This window comes from Ranitomeya variabilis, chromosome 3 (assembly GCF_051348905.1).
Source record: "Ranitomeya variabilis isolate aRanVar5 chromosome 3, aRanVar5.hap1, whole genome shotgun sequence".
In the NCBI taxonomy this organism is placed as follows: Eukaryota; Metazoa; Chordata; class Amphibia; order Anura; family Dendrobatidae; genus Ranitomeya; species Ranitomeya variabilis.
Window position 1 is genome coordinate 334857944 of NC_135234.1, and position 13520 is coordinate 334871463.

Below are 13520 nucleotides of genomic sequence, written 5' to 3' on the forward strand. Positions count from 1 at the left end.
CACCTATCCATTATTAATCCAATTGTCTGAAAGGGTTAAAAAACACACACACACACATTATTAAAAACTATTTTAATGAAATAAACACACAGTGTTTTAGTATTTTATTGTTCTCTCAATCCATCTGAAGACCCTCGCTTGGCAAAATAATAAACCCACAATATACATACCCTCTGCTGAACTGTCAGGTCCCACGAGGTAATCCATCTGAAGGGGTTAATTATTTTACAGGCAGGAGCTGCGCTAAAGCACTGCTGGTGTCTGTAATCCCCCGGGTGCTGAAAGGAAAGCTGAGTGATCTTTACTTACGTTGAGTTGCGGTGAGGCGCCCTCTGGTGGATGTTCTCATGAACTGGAGCCTTGGAAAATTCCCACGCTCGAGTTCATATGAGTTCATCCACCAGAGGGCGCCTCACCGCAACTCAATGTAAGTACAGATCACTCAGCTTTCCTTTCATCACCCGGGGATTACAGACACGAGCAGTGCTTTAGCGCAGCTCCTGCCTGTAAAATAATTAACCCCTTCATATGGATTACCTCGTGGGACCTGACAGTTCATCAGAGGGTATGTATATTGTGGGTTTATTATTTTGCCAAGCGGAGGGTCTTCCGGATGGATTGAGAGAACAATAAAATACTAAAACAACCTGTGTGTTTATTTCATTAAAATAATTTTTAATAATGTGTGTGTATTTTTAACCCTTTCAGACAATTGGATTAATAATGGATAGGTGTCAGAATTGACGCCTCTCCATTATTAATCTGGCTTAATGTCACCTTACAATAGCAAGGTGGCATTAACCCTTCATTACCCCATATCCCACCGCTACACGGGAGTGGGAAGAGAGTGGCCAAGTGCCAGAATAGGCGCATCTTCCAGATGTGCCTTTTCTGGGGTGGCTGGGGGCAGATGTTTTTAGCCGGGGGGGGGGGGGGGCAATAACCATGGACACTCTCCTGGCTATTAATATCTGCCCTCAGTCACTGGCTTTACCACTCTGGCGGAGAAAATTGCGCGGGAGCCCACGCCAATTTTTTCTGCCATTTAACCCTTTATTTTAGCAGCTACAGCACCCAAATTTTGCACATACACACTACTAACATTAGTAGTGTGGAATATGCAAAAAAAAAAGGGGATATGAGATGGTTTACTGTATGTAAACCATGTCTCATATCCTGTCGGGTTTGGGAAGGAGAAATGAAAAGCCGGCAATTGAATATATATATCATTGAGAATATATATATATATATATATATATATATATATATATATATATATATATATATATATATATATATATATATATATATATATATATATATATATATATATATATATGTATATATATTGTATATATGTTATACCGAACATTTGAGCACATAAATCCATTGGATGTCGGTTTTGCAAGCCTGCGAGAAAATATCGCAGTACGGATGCCAAACGGATTACATACGGAGGATGCCATGCGCAAAATACGCTGACACACCCTGCCTACGGATCACTATTTTGGGAACATTTCTCTGTATTACGGCCGTAAAAAACGGACCGTATTGTCTTACGCTGAGTGTGACTCCAGCCTAAGTCAGAGTTAGGTGGAAAAGTATAATAAAAACACGTCACCACTTCAGCATTTTTGACCAACTTCTGGTTTTGGCTTACACATACTGAGGTAAAATACTCACCAAATACTGAGCGTGTGAATGTGGCGTAAGCCTAAGAAAATACATCAGCATAAGTCAGCATCAGTCAGAGCATGGCCCGCACAATTGCTGTCAGGTGTCTTTATCTTAAATACTTTGGTATTTCAGGAAAAGTATAGTTGGAGGATCTTTGCTTAATTAAAGGTTGTCATGAAAGAACCAAAAGAGTCCGCACCACTTAACCCCTTCATGACCCAGCCTATTTTGACCTTAATGACCTGGCCATTTTTTGCAATTCTGACCAGTGTCCCTTTATGAGGTAATAACTCAAGAACACTTCAACGGATCCTAGCGGTTCTGAGATTGTTTTTTCGTGACATATTGGGCTTCATGCTAGTGGTAAATTTAGGTCGATGATTTTTGCATTTATTTGTGAAAAAAAATGGAAATTTGGCAAAAATGTTGAAAATTTTCGCAATTTTCAAATTTTGAATTTTCATTCTGTTAAACGAGAGTTGTGTGACAAAATAGTTAATAAATAACATTTCCCACTTGTCTACTTTACATCAGCACAATTTGAAACAATTTTTTTTTTGCTAGGAAGTTATAAGGGTTAAAATTTGAGCAACGATTTCTCATTTTTACAACGAAATTTACAAAACTTTTTTTTTTTTAGGTACCACCTCACATTTGAAGTCACTTTGAGGGGTCTATATGGCTGAAAATACCCAAAAGTGACACCATTCTAAAAACTGCACCCCTCAAGGTACTCAAAACCATATTCAAGAAGTTTATTAACCCTTCAGGTGCTTCACAACAGCAGAAGCAACATGGAAGGAAAAAAAATGAACATTTAACTTTTTAGTCACAAAAATGATCTTTTAGCAACAATTTTTTTTTATTTTCCCAAGGGTAAAAAGAGAAACTGGACTCCAAAAGTTATTGTACAATTTGTCCTGAGTAAGCCGATACCCCATATGTGGGGGCGCACGACAGGGCTCGGAAGGGAAGGAGCGCCATTTGACTTTTTCAATGAAAAATTGGCTCCAATCTTTAGCGGACACCATGTCGCGTTTGGAGAGCCCCTGTTTGCCTAAACATTGAAGCTCCCCCACAAGTGACCCCATTTTGGAATCTAGACCCCCCAAGGAACTTATCTAGAAGCATATTGAGCACTTTAAACCCCCAGGTGCTTCACAAATTGATCCGTAAAAATGAAAAAGTACTCTTTTTTTCACAAAAAAATTTTTATCCTCAATTTTATTCATTTTCACATGGGCAACAGGATAAAATGGATCCTAAAATGTGTTGGGCAATTGCTCCCGAGTACACCGATACCTCATATGTGGTCACAAACCACTGTTTGTGCACACGGCAAGGCTCAGAAGGGAAAAAGCGCCATTTGACTTATGAATGAAAAAATTAGCTCCAATCGTTAATGGACACCATGTCGCGTTTGGAGAGCCCCTGTGTGCCTAAACATTGGAGCTCCCCCACATGTGACCCCATTTTCGAAACTAGACCCCCCCCCCCCCCCCCAAGGAACTTATCTAGATGCATAATGAGCACTTTGAACCCCCAGGTGCTTCACAAATTGATACGTAAAAATGAAATTTTTCACAAAAAATTACTTTTAGCCTCAATTTGTTCATTTCCACATGGGCAACAGGATAAAATGGATCCTAAAATTTATTGGGAAATTTCTCCTGAGTACACCGATACCTCACATGTGGGGGTAAACCACTGTTTGGGCACACGGCAGGGCTCGGAAGGGAAGGAGTGCCATTTGACTTTTTGAATGAAAAAATAGCTCCAATCGTTAGCGGACATCATGTCTCGTTTGGAGAGCCCCTGTGTGCCTAAACATTGGAGCTCCCCCACATGTGACCCCATTTTGGAAACTACGGTAAAGAAAATGTTCAGCACAGCCTTGCCAGGGGGAGGTGCACAGGAATAGGTTCCCAAACCTTAATGTGAAGTATAAACTACTGGCACACTCCAGAACTGTGATGCAAAAGGGGTTTGTTTATTATACATACAGAACGTTTCGGTCTACAATTGACCTTCATCAGCGTGCTAGGAAATAGCAGGAGTGGTATGGATATAAACCCCAGTGAGTCTTAATTAGTATGCATCCAAATTGTTGCGGGTAGGATCTACATACATATTATGTATGTGTAGGCCAAAAAGGCAAATGGTCCAGTAAGCGGGGAGGAGGAAAACAGGCACAGGCGGTATCCACCGCAAGTAGCAAGGCGTAGTCCCTGTGCCTTGCGGTGGATACAGCGTAGTCCCTGTGCCCATTTTCCTCCTCCCCGCTTACCGGACCATTTGTCTTTTTGGCCTACACATACACATGTATGTAGATCCTACCCACAACAATTTTGATGCATACTAATTAAGACTCACTGGGGTTTATATCCATACCACTCCTGCTAGTTCCTAGCACGCTGATGAAGGTCAATTGTAGACCGAAACGTTCTGTATGTATAATAAACAAACCCCTTTTGCATCACAGTTCTGGAGTGTGCCAGTAGTTTATACTTCCCATTTTGGAAACTAGACCTCCCATGGAACTAATCTAGATGTGCAGTGACCACTTTAAACCCCCAAGTGCTTCACAGAAGTTTATAACGCAGAGCCGTGAAAATAAAAAAATCATTTTTCTTTCCTCAAAAATTATTTAGCCTGCAATTTTTTATTTTCCCAAGAGTAACAGGAGAAATTGGACCCCAAAAGTTGTTGCCCAGTTTGTCCCAAGTACACGGATACCCCATATGTGGGGGTAAACCACTGTTTGGGCACACGTCGGTGCTTGGAAGGGAAGTAGTGACTTTTGAAATGCAGACTTTGATAGAATGGTCTGCGGGTGTCACGTTGAGTTTGCAGAGCCCCTGATGTGCCTAAACAGTAGAAACCCCCCACAAGTGACCCCATTTTGGAAACTAGACCCCCCAAGGAACTTATCTAGATGTATGGTGAGCACTTTGAACCCCCGAGTGCTTTACAGAATTTTATAACGCAGAGACGTGAAAATAAAAAATAATTTTTGAGGACTGAAAAATAGTTTTACCAAGCAATTTTTTATTTTCGCAAGGGTAACAGGAGAAACTGGACCCCAATAATTGTTTCCCAGTTTGTCCTGAGTATGCTGGTACCCCGTATGTGGGGGTAAACCACTGTTTGGGCGCACATCAGGGCTCGGAAGGGAGGGAGCACCATTTGACTTTTTGAACGCAAGATTGGCTGGAATCAATGGTGGCGCCATGTTGCGTTTGGAGACCCCTGATGTGCCTAAAAAGTGGAAACCCCTCAATTCTAACTCCAACACTAACCGCAACACACCCCTAACCCTAATCCCAACTCTAGCCATAACCCTAATCACAACCCTAACCGCCACACACCCCTAACCCCAACACACCCCTAACCACAAGTCTAATCTTAACCCTATTTCCAACCCTAGCCCTAATTCCAACCCTAATTCTAATTCCAACCCTAAGGCTATGTGCCCATGTTGCGGATTCGTGTGAGATTTTTCCGCACCATTTTTGAAAAATCCGCAGGTAAAAGGCACTGTGCTTTACCTGCAGATTTACCACGGATTTCCAGTGTTTTTTGTGCGGATTTCACCTGCGGATTCCTATTGAGGAACAGGTGTAAAACGCTGCGGAATCCGCACAAAGAATTGACATGCTGCGTAAAATACAACACAGCGTTTCTGCGCTGTATTTTCCGCACCATGGGCACAGCGGATTTGGTTTTCCATAGGGTTACATGGTACTGTAAACCTGATGGAAAACTGCTACGAATCCGCAGCGGCCAATCCGCTGCGGATCCGCAGCCAAATCCGCACCGTGTGCACATAGCCTAGTTCTAACCCTAACCCTAGTGGGAAAAAAATATATATATATTTTCTTTATTTTATTGTCCCTACCTATGGGGGGGGGGGGGGGGGGGGAATCGTTTACTATTTTTTTTTTGATCACTGTGATAGGTTTTATCACAGTGATCAAAATGTACCTGGAATGAATCTGCCGGCTGGCAGATGGGCGGCGCCCATGGAGAAGACGGACAGACACCGGGAGGCTCGTTAAGTATGAGGGGGTGGGATCGGAGAACAGGGGGGTGTGGATCGGAGCACGGGGGGGAGCGGACAGGAGGATGGAGGGGTTTGCGGGACAGAACCGAGGACCGGGGAGATCGGTGGCGGGGGGCAGATCAGGGTTTCCAGCCATGGCCGATGATATTGCAGCATCGGCCATGGCTGGATTGTAATATTTCACCACTTTTCAAAGGTGAAATATTACAAATTGCTCTGATTGGCTGTTGAAAGTGAAACAGCCAATCAGAGCGATCGTAGCCACGGGGGGGCGAAGCCACCCCCCCCTCGGATGAAGTACCACTCCCCGTCGGTCGGGTGAAATTGGAGTTAACCCTTTCACCCGATCTGCAGGGACACAATCATTCTGTGACCCAGCATATGCATCACAGGTTGGATTGGCACGGACTTTCATGACGCATACGCTGTGCCACCGGTCGGGAAGGGGTTAAACACCTGCAGTGCTGCCGTCCATATCCCTATGTGAGCCGCAGCTGGCACCTGTCTGGGGATGCTATTCTCTTATCTTAGGTCAGTAAAAAGACGCATTACCAGTCATTAAGAGGCTAAGTCTCAGTGCGCCGCACCCTTATTCGTCATTAAGAGGCTAAGTCTCAGTGCGCCTCACCCTTATTCTAATAATTTCTCAACCCAGTGTGCTGATGGTTGCTCCATTGTGTTTTTCTACTGTCACAAGTATTGGGTGGCATGTCTACCAGCTTTGCTCACCAAGAGGCTGCCCTTTGTCCATTCTTTGCAAACTATCTCTAGCTCGGCAAGATTGGGTGGAGTGTCTGAACAGTCATTTTAGTCTAGCTACAGATTCTCAATGGGATTTAGGTCTGGACTGACTGGGCCATTCACACACCTGAATAGGCTTTAATGTAAACCACTCCATTGTAGCTCTGGTAGTATATTTAGGGTTCATGCTGGAAAATAAAACGTACACACCCATCTCAAGTCTTCTGCAGCATCTAACAGGTTTTCCTCCAGGATTTTGCCTGGTATTTAGATTCATGCATCTTCCCTGTCCTTGCTTAACCCCTTCACCCCCAAGGGTGGTTTGCACGTTACTGACCGGGCCAATTTTTACAATTCTGACCACCGTCCCTTTATGAGGTTATAACTCTGGAACGCTTCAACGGATCTTGGCGATTCTGACATTGTTTTCTCGTGACATATTGTACTTCATGATAGTGGTAAAATTTCTTCGATATAACTTGCGTTTATTTGTGAAAAAAATGAATATTTGGCGAAAATTTAGAAAATTTCGCAATTTTCCAACTTTGAATTTTTATGCCCTTAAATCACAGACATATGTCATGCAAAATACTTAATAAGTAACATTTCCCACGTCTACTTTACATCAGCACAATTTTGGAACCAAAATTTTTTTTTGTGACGGAGTTAAGGGTTAAAAGTTGACCAGCAATTTCTCATTTTTACAACACCATTTTTTTTTTTTTTAGGGACCACATCTCATTTGAAGTCATTTTGAGGGGTCTATATGATAGAAAATACCCAAGTGTGACACCATTCTAAAAACTGCACCCATCAAGGTACTCAAAACCACTTTCAAGAAGTTTATTAACCCTTCAGGTGTTTCACAGGAATTTTTGGAATGTTTAAATAAAAATGAACATTTAACTTTTTTTCACACAAAATTTATTTCAGCTCCAATTTGTTTTATTTTACCAAGGGTAACAGGAGAAAATAGACCCCAAAATTTGTTGTACAATTTGTCCTGAGTACGCTGATACCCCATATGTGGGGGTAAACCACTGTTTGGGCGCATGGCAGAGCTCGGAAGGAAAGGAGCGCCATTTGACTTTTCAATGCAAAATTGACTGGAATTGAGATGGGACGCCATGTTGCATTTGGAGAGCCCCTGATGTGCCTAAACATTGAAACCCCCCACAAGTGACACCATTTTGGAAAGTAGACCCCCTAAGGAACTTATCTAGATGTATGGTGAGCACTTTGACCCAACAAGTGCTTCACAGAAGTTTATAATGCAGAGCCGTAAACATAAAAAATCATATTTTTTCACAAAAATGATCTTTTCGCCCCCAATTTTTTATTTTCCCAAGGGTAAGAGAAGAAATTGGACCCCAAAAATTGTTGTGCAATTTGTCCTGAGTACGCTGATCCCCCTATTTGTGGGTGTAAACCATTGTTTGGGCACAGGGCAGAGCTTGGAAGGGAAGGAGCGCCATTTGACTTTTCAATGCAAAATTGACTGGAATTAAGATGGGATGCCATGTTGCGTTTGGAGAGCCCTTGATGTGCCTAAACATTAAAAACCCCCACAAGTGACACCATTTTGGAAAGTAGACCCCCTATGGAACTTATCTAGATGTGTTGTGAGAACTTTGAACCCCCAAGTGTTTCACTACAGTTTATAACGCAGAGCCGTGAAAATAATTTTTTTTTTTTTCACAAAAATGATTTTTTAGCCCCCAGTTTTGTATTTTCACAAGGGTATCAGGATAAATTGGACCCCAAAAGTTGTTGTCCAATTTGTCCTGAGTACGCCGATACCCCATATGTGGTGGGGAACCACTGTTTGGGCACATGACAGAGCTCGGAAGGGAAGGAGCGCCATTTGGAATGCAGACTTAAATGGATTGGTCTGCAGACGTCAAGTTGCATTTGCAGAGCCCCTGATGTACCCAAACAGTACAAACCCCCCACAAGTGACGCCATATTGGAAACTAGATCCCCCAAGGAACTTATCTAGATGTGTTGTGAGAACTTTGAACCCCCAAGTGTTTCACTACAGTTTACAACGCAGAGCCGTGAAAATAAAAAATATTTTTTTCCCCACAAAACTTATTTTTTGGCCCCCAGTTTTGTATTTTTCCAAGGGTAGCAGGAGAAATTGGACCCCAAAAGATGATGTCCAATTTGTCCTGAGTACGCCGATACCCCATATGTTGGGGTAAACCCCTGTTTGGGCACACGGGAGAGCTCTGAAGGGAAGGAGCACTGTTTTCCTTTTTCAACGCAGAATTGGCTGGAATTCAGATCGGATGCCATGTCCCGTTTGGAGAGCCCCTGATGTGCCTAACCAGTGGAAACCCCCAATAATAACTGAAACCCTAATCCAAACACACCCTTACCCTAATCCCAACAGTAACCCTAACCACTCCTCTAACCCAGACACACCCAACCCTATTCCCAACCGTAAATGTAATCCAAACCCTAACCCTATCTTTAGCCCCAACCCTAACTGTAGCCCCAACCCTAGCCCTAACCCTAGCAATAACCCTAGCCCTAACACTAGCCCTAACCCTAGCCCCAACCCTAACCCTAACCCTAATGGGAAAATGGAAATAAATAAATTTTTTAATTTTTCCCTAACTAAGGGGGTGATGAAGGGGGGTTTGATTTACATTTATAGCGGATTTTTATGATTGGCAGCCGTCACACACTGAAAGACGCTTTTCATTGCAAAAAATATTTTTTGCGTTACCACATTTTGAGAGCTATAATTTTTCCATATTTGAGTCCACAGAGGCATGTGAGATCTTGTTTTTTGAGGGACGAGTTGACGTTTTTATTGGTAACATTTTCGGACACGTGACATTTTTTGATCGCTTTTTATTCCGATTTTTGTGAGGCAGAGTAATCAAAAACCAGCTATTCATGAATTTCTTTTGGGGGAGGCGTTTATACCGTTCCGCGTTTGGTAAAATTGATAAAGCAGTTTTATTCGTCGGGTCAGTACGATTACAGCGATACCTCATTTATATCATTTTTTTTATGTTTTGGCGTTTTTATACGATAAAAACTATTTTATAGAAAAAATAATTATTTTGGTATCGCTTTATTCTCAGGACTATAACTTTATTTTTTTGCTGATGATGCTGTATGGCGGCTCGTTTTTTGCGGGACAAGATGACGTTTTCAGTGGTACCATGGTTATTTATATCAGTCTTTTTGATCGCGTGTTATTCCACTTGTTTGGCGGTATGATAATAAAGCGTTGTTTTTTGCCTCGTTTTTTTCTTTTCTTACGGTGTTTACTGAAGGGGTTAACTAGTGGGGCAGTTTTATAGGTTCGGCCGTTACGGACGCGGCGATACTAAATATGTGTACTTTTATTGTTTTTTTTTAATTTAGCTAAAGAAATGTATTTATGGGAATAATAAATATTTTTTTGTTTATTTAGGATTTTTTTTTTTTTTTTAACACACGTGGAGAATTTTTTTTAACTTTTTTACTTTGTCCCAGGGGGGGACATCACAGATCGTTGATCTGACAGTGTGCACAGCACTCTGTCAGATCGGCGATCTGCTGTGCAGGGCTGCAGGCTTACCAAGCGCTTGCTCTGAGCAGGCACTCGGTAAGCCACCTCCCTCCCTGCAGGACCCGGATGCCGCAGCCATCTTGGATCCGGGACCTGCGGCGAGGGAGGTAGGAGACCCTCGGAGCAACGCGATCACATCGCGTTGCTCCGGGGGTCTCAGGGAAGCCCGCAGGGAGCCCCCTCCCTGCGCGATGCTTCCCTATACTGCCGGTACACCGCGATCATGTTTGATCGCGGTGTGCCGGGGGTTAATGTGCCGGGGGCGGTCCGTGACCGCTCCTGGCACATAGTGCCGGATGTCAGCTGCGATATACAGCTGACACCCGGCCGCGATCGGCCGCGCTCCCCCCGTGAGCGCGGCCGATCGCGTATGACGTACTATCCCGTCGGTGGTCATACGGGCCCACCCCACCTCGACGGGATAGTACGTCAGATGTCAGAAAGGGGTTAAGAAAAGCATCCCCAAAGTATGATGCCAACATCACCATGTTTGACTGGGGATGGGGTTTTCAGGGAGATGTGTAGATTTTTTTTGCAGCACACTGTTTTGCATTTAGCCCAAAAAGTTCTACTTTGGTCTCATCTGACCAGAGCACCTTCTTCCACATACTGTGTCCCAATACATGACTTTTGCCAACTAATCCAGCCTTTTTATGGCTCGATTTAAAAAAAAATTTGTTTTCTTACCACTCTTTCATGAAAGTAGAGATTTATGGAGTATGAGACTACTTGGCCTATAGACAACTTCTCCCACCTGAGCTGTGGTTCAGTGCAGCTACTCCAGAGTGACCATGGGTCTCTGTTGCTTCCTTAGAGCTCTCCTTTTGCTTGGGATATCAGTTTAGTTACATCATGGTAGGTTTGCATTTTTGACATACTCCTTTATGGATGAGATGTTCAGAACTTGGATTTTTTTTTTTATTTAACCAATTCTTGATTTATTTTTCTCCACAACTTGATACTTGACCAGCCTGGTGTGGTCATTGGTTTTCATGATGCCTGTAGAAAATAAGCTCGAAAGGGCAGAGTCCTCTTCCTCTGTACCAGTCTGTCATTGTTTACTGCAACTTTATTTTGTAGGTAACCCCTTGTCATGTAGAGCACCGTGGAATGAATGGTGCTATTAAAAATAATCTTTAACCCCTTAGTGACAGCCAAATTTTTTAAATCTGACCAGTGTCACTTTATGTAGTAATAACTCTGGAACGCTTTAACAAATTCCAGTGATTTTGAGTTTGTTTTTTCGGGACACATACTTTATGATAATGGTAAATTAAGGTCGATATGTTTTGTGTTTATTTATAAAAAAAAATTTAAAATTTGAGTAAAATGTTAAAAAATTAGCAATTTTCAAACTCTGAATGATTATCCCTTTAATCCAGATAGTCATACAACAGCAAAATAATAAACATTTCACTCATGCCTGCTTTACATCAGCACCATTTGTAAAATGTTATTTTATTTTGTTAGCATTTTAGGAGGTTTAAAAATGTAGCAGTAATTTTTCAATTTTTTTCAAGGAAATTTACAAAATATATTATTTTAGGACTTATCCATATTTGAAGTGCCTTTAGGGGTCCCATATATTGGGAACCCCCCTAAAAGTTAAACAATTTTGAAAACGGCACCCCCTGACATATTGAAAACTGCTGTCAGGTAGTATATTAACCCTTCAGGTGATTCAGGAATTAATGCAAAGTGGCATGACAAATGAAAAAGTGTATTTTTACCACCTCAATGCCTGTAATTTCTAAACAGATTACTACAGCCGACAGACTCTAAGGGTACTGTCACACAGTCACACTTTGGACGCTACGACGGCACGTTCCGTGACGTCGCAGCGTCGTATGAGTATCGCTCCAGCGTCGTAGACTGCGGTCACACGTTGCAATCACGGCGCTGGAGCGATGCCAAAGTCCCCATGTAACCAGGGTAAACATCGGGTTACTAAGCGCAGGGCCGCGCTTAGTAACCCGATGTTTACCCTGGTTACCAGCGTAAACGTAAAAAAAACAAACAGTACATACTTACATTCCGGTGTCTGTCCCCCGGCGTTCTGCTTCTCTCCACTGTGTAAGCAGCAGAGCCGGAAAAAGCACAGCGGTGACGTCAGACGTCACCGCTGTGCTCGCTTTCCGGCTTGCCGGCGCTCACGGTGCAGAGAAGCTGAGACGCCGGAGGACAGACACCGGAATGTAAGTATGTACTGTTTGTTTGTTTTTTACTTTTACGCTAGTAACCACGGTAAACATCGGGTTACTAAGCGCAGCCCTGCGCTTAGTTACCCGATGTTTACCCTGGTTACAAGCGAACACATCGCTGGATCGCTGTCACACACAACGATCCAGCGATGTCAGCGGGTGATCAAGCGACGAAAGAAAGTTCCAAACGATCTGCTACGACGTACGATTCTCAGCAGGATCCCTGCTGCGTGTCAGACACAGCGATATCGTATGGATATCGCTGGAACGTCACGGATCGTACCGTCGTAGCGATCAAAGTGTGACTGTGTGACAGTACCCTAAGGCAACTATTTGGTCATTATTTGCCATGGCAAACATCAGGACCACACAATCATGATGTGAGGGCACCAAAACTGGGATAAAGAGGTAGGCCCCACACTGTTAACCATTTATAATGATGTAGTCACTATTGACAGCAGCAACTAAGGAGTTAAACAGATTTGGACTGTGCAAACACTGATCCTGGCTGATGCAGCAAGTTGTCAGCTATAGAGGACAGCCCACAGCTGCTGGATTGTCACCTGTATGTGGAGGCTAGTCTAAAGGTACCTTCACACTGAGCGACTTAACAACGATATCGCTAGCGATCCGTGACGTTGCAGCATCCTGGCTAGCGATATCGTTGTGTTTGACACGCAGCAGCGATCAGGATCCTGCTGTGAAATCGTTGGTCGGAGCTAGAAGGCCAGCACCTTATGTCGTCGCTGGATCTCCCGCAAACATCGCTGAATCTGTGTGTGTGACACGGATTCAGCGATGTTTTCACTGGTAACCAGGGTAAACATCGGGTTACTAAGTGCAGGGCCGCGTTTAGTAACCCAATGTTTACCCTGGTTACCATTGTAAATGTTAAAAAAAAACCAAACAGTACACTTACATTCCGGTGTCTGTCCCCTCGCCGTCAGCTTCCCGCGCTGACTGAGCGCCGGCCGGCCGTAAAGCACAGCGGTGACGTCACCGCTCTGCTGTTAGGGCCGGCGCTGAGTCAGTGCAGGGAAGCTGAGGTCGGGGGACAGACCAGAATGTAAGTATGTACTGTTTGGGTTTATTTTACATTTACAATGGTAACCAGGGTAAACATCAGGTTACTAAGCGCGGCCCTGCGCTTAGTAACCCGATGTTTACCCTGGTTACCAGGGGACTTCGGCAACGTTGGTCACTGGAGAGCTGTCTGTGTGACAGCTCTCCAGCGACCACACAGCGACGAAACAGCGACGCTGCAGCG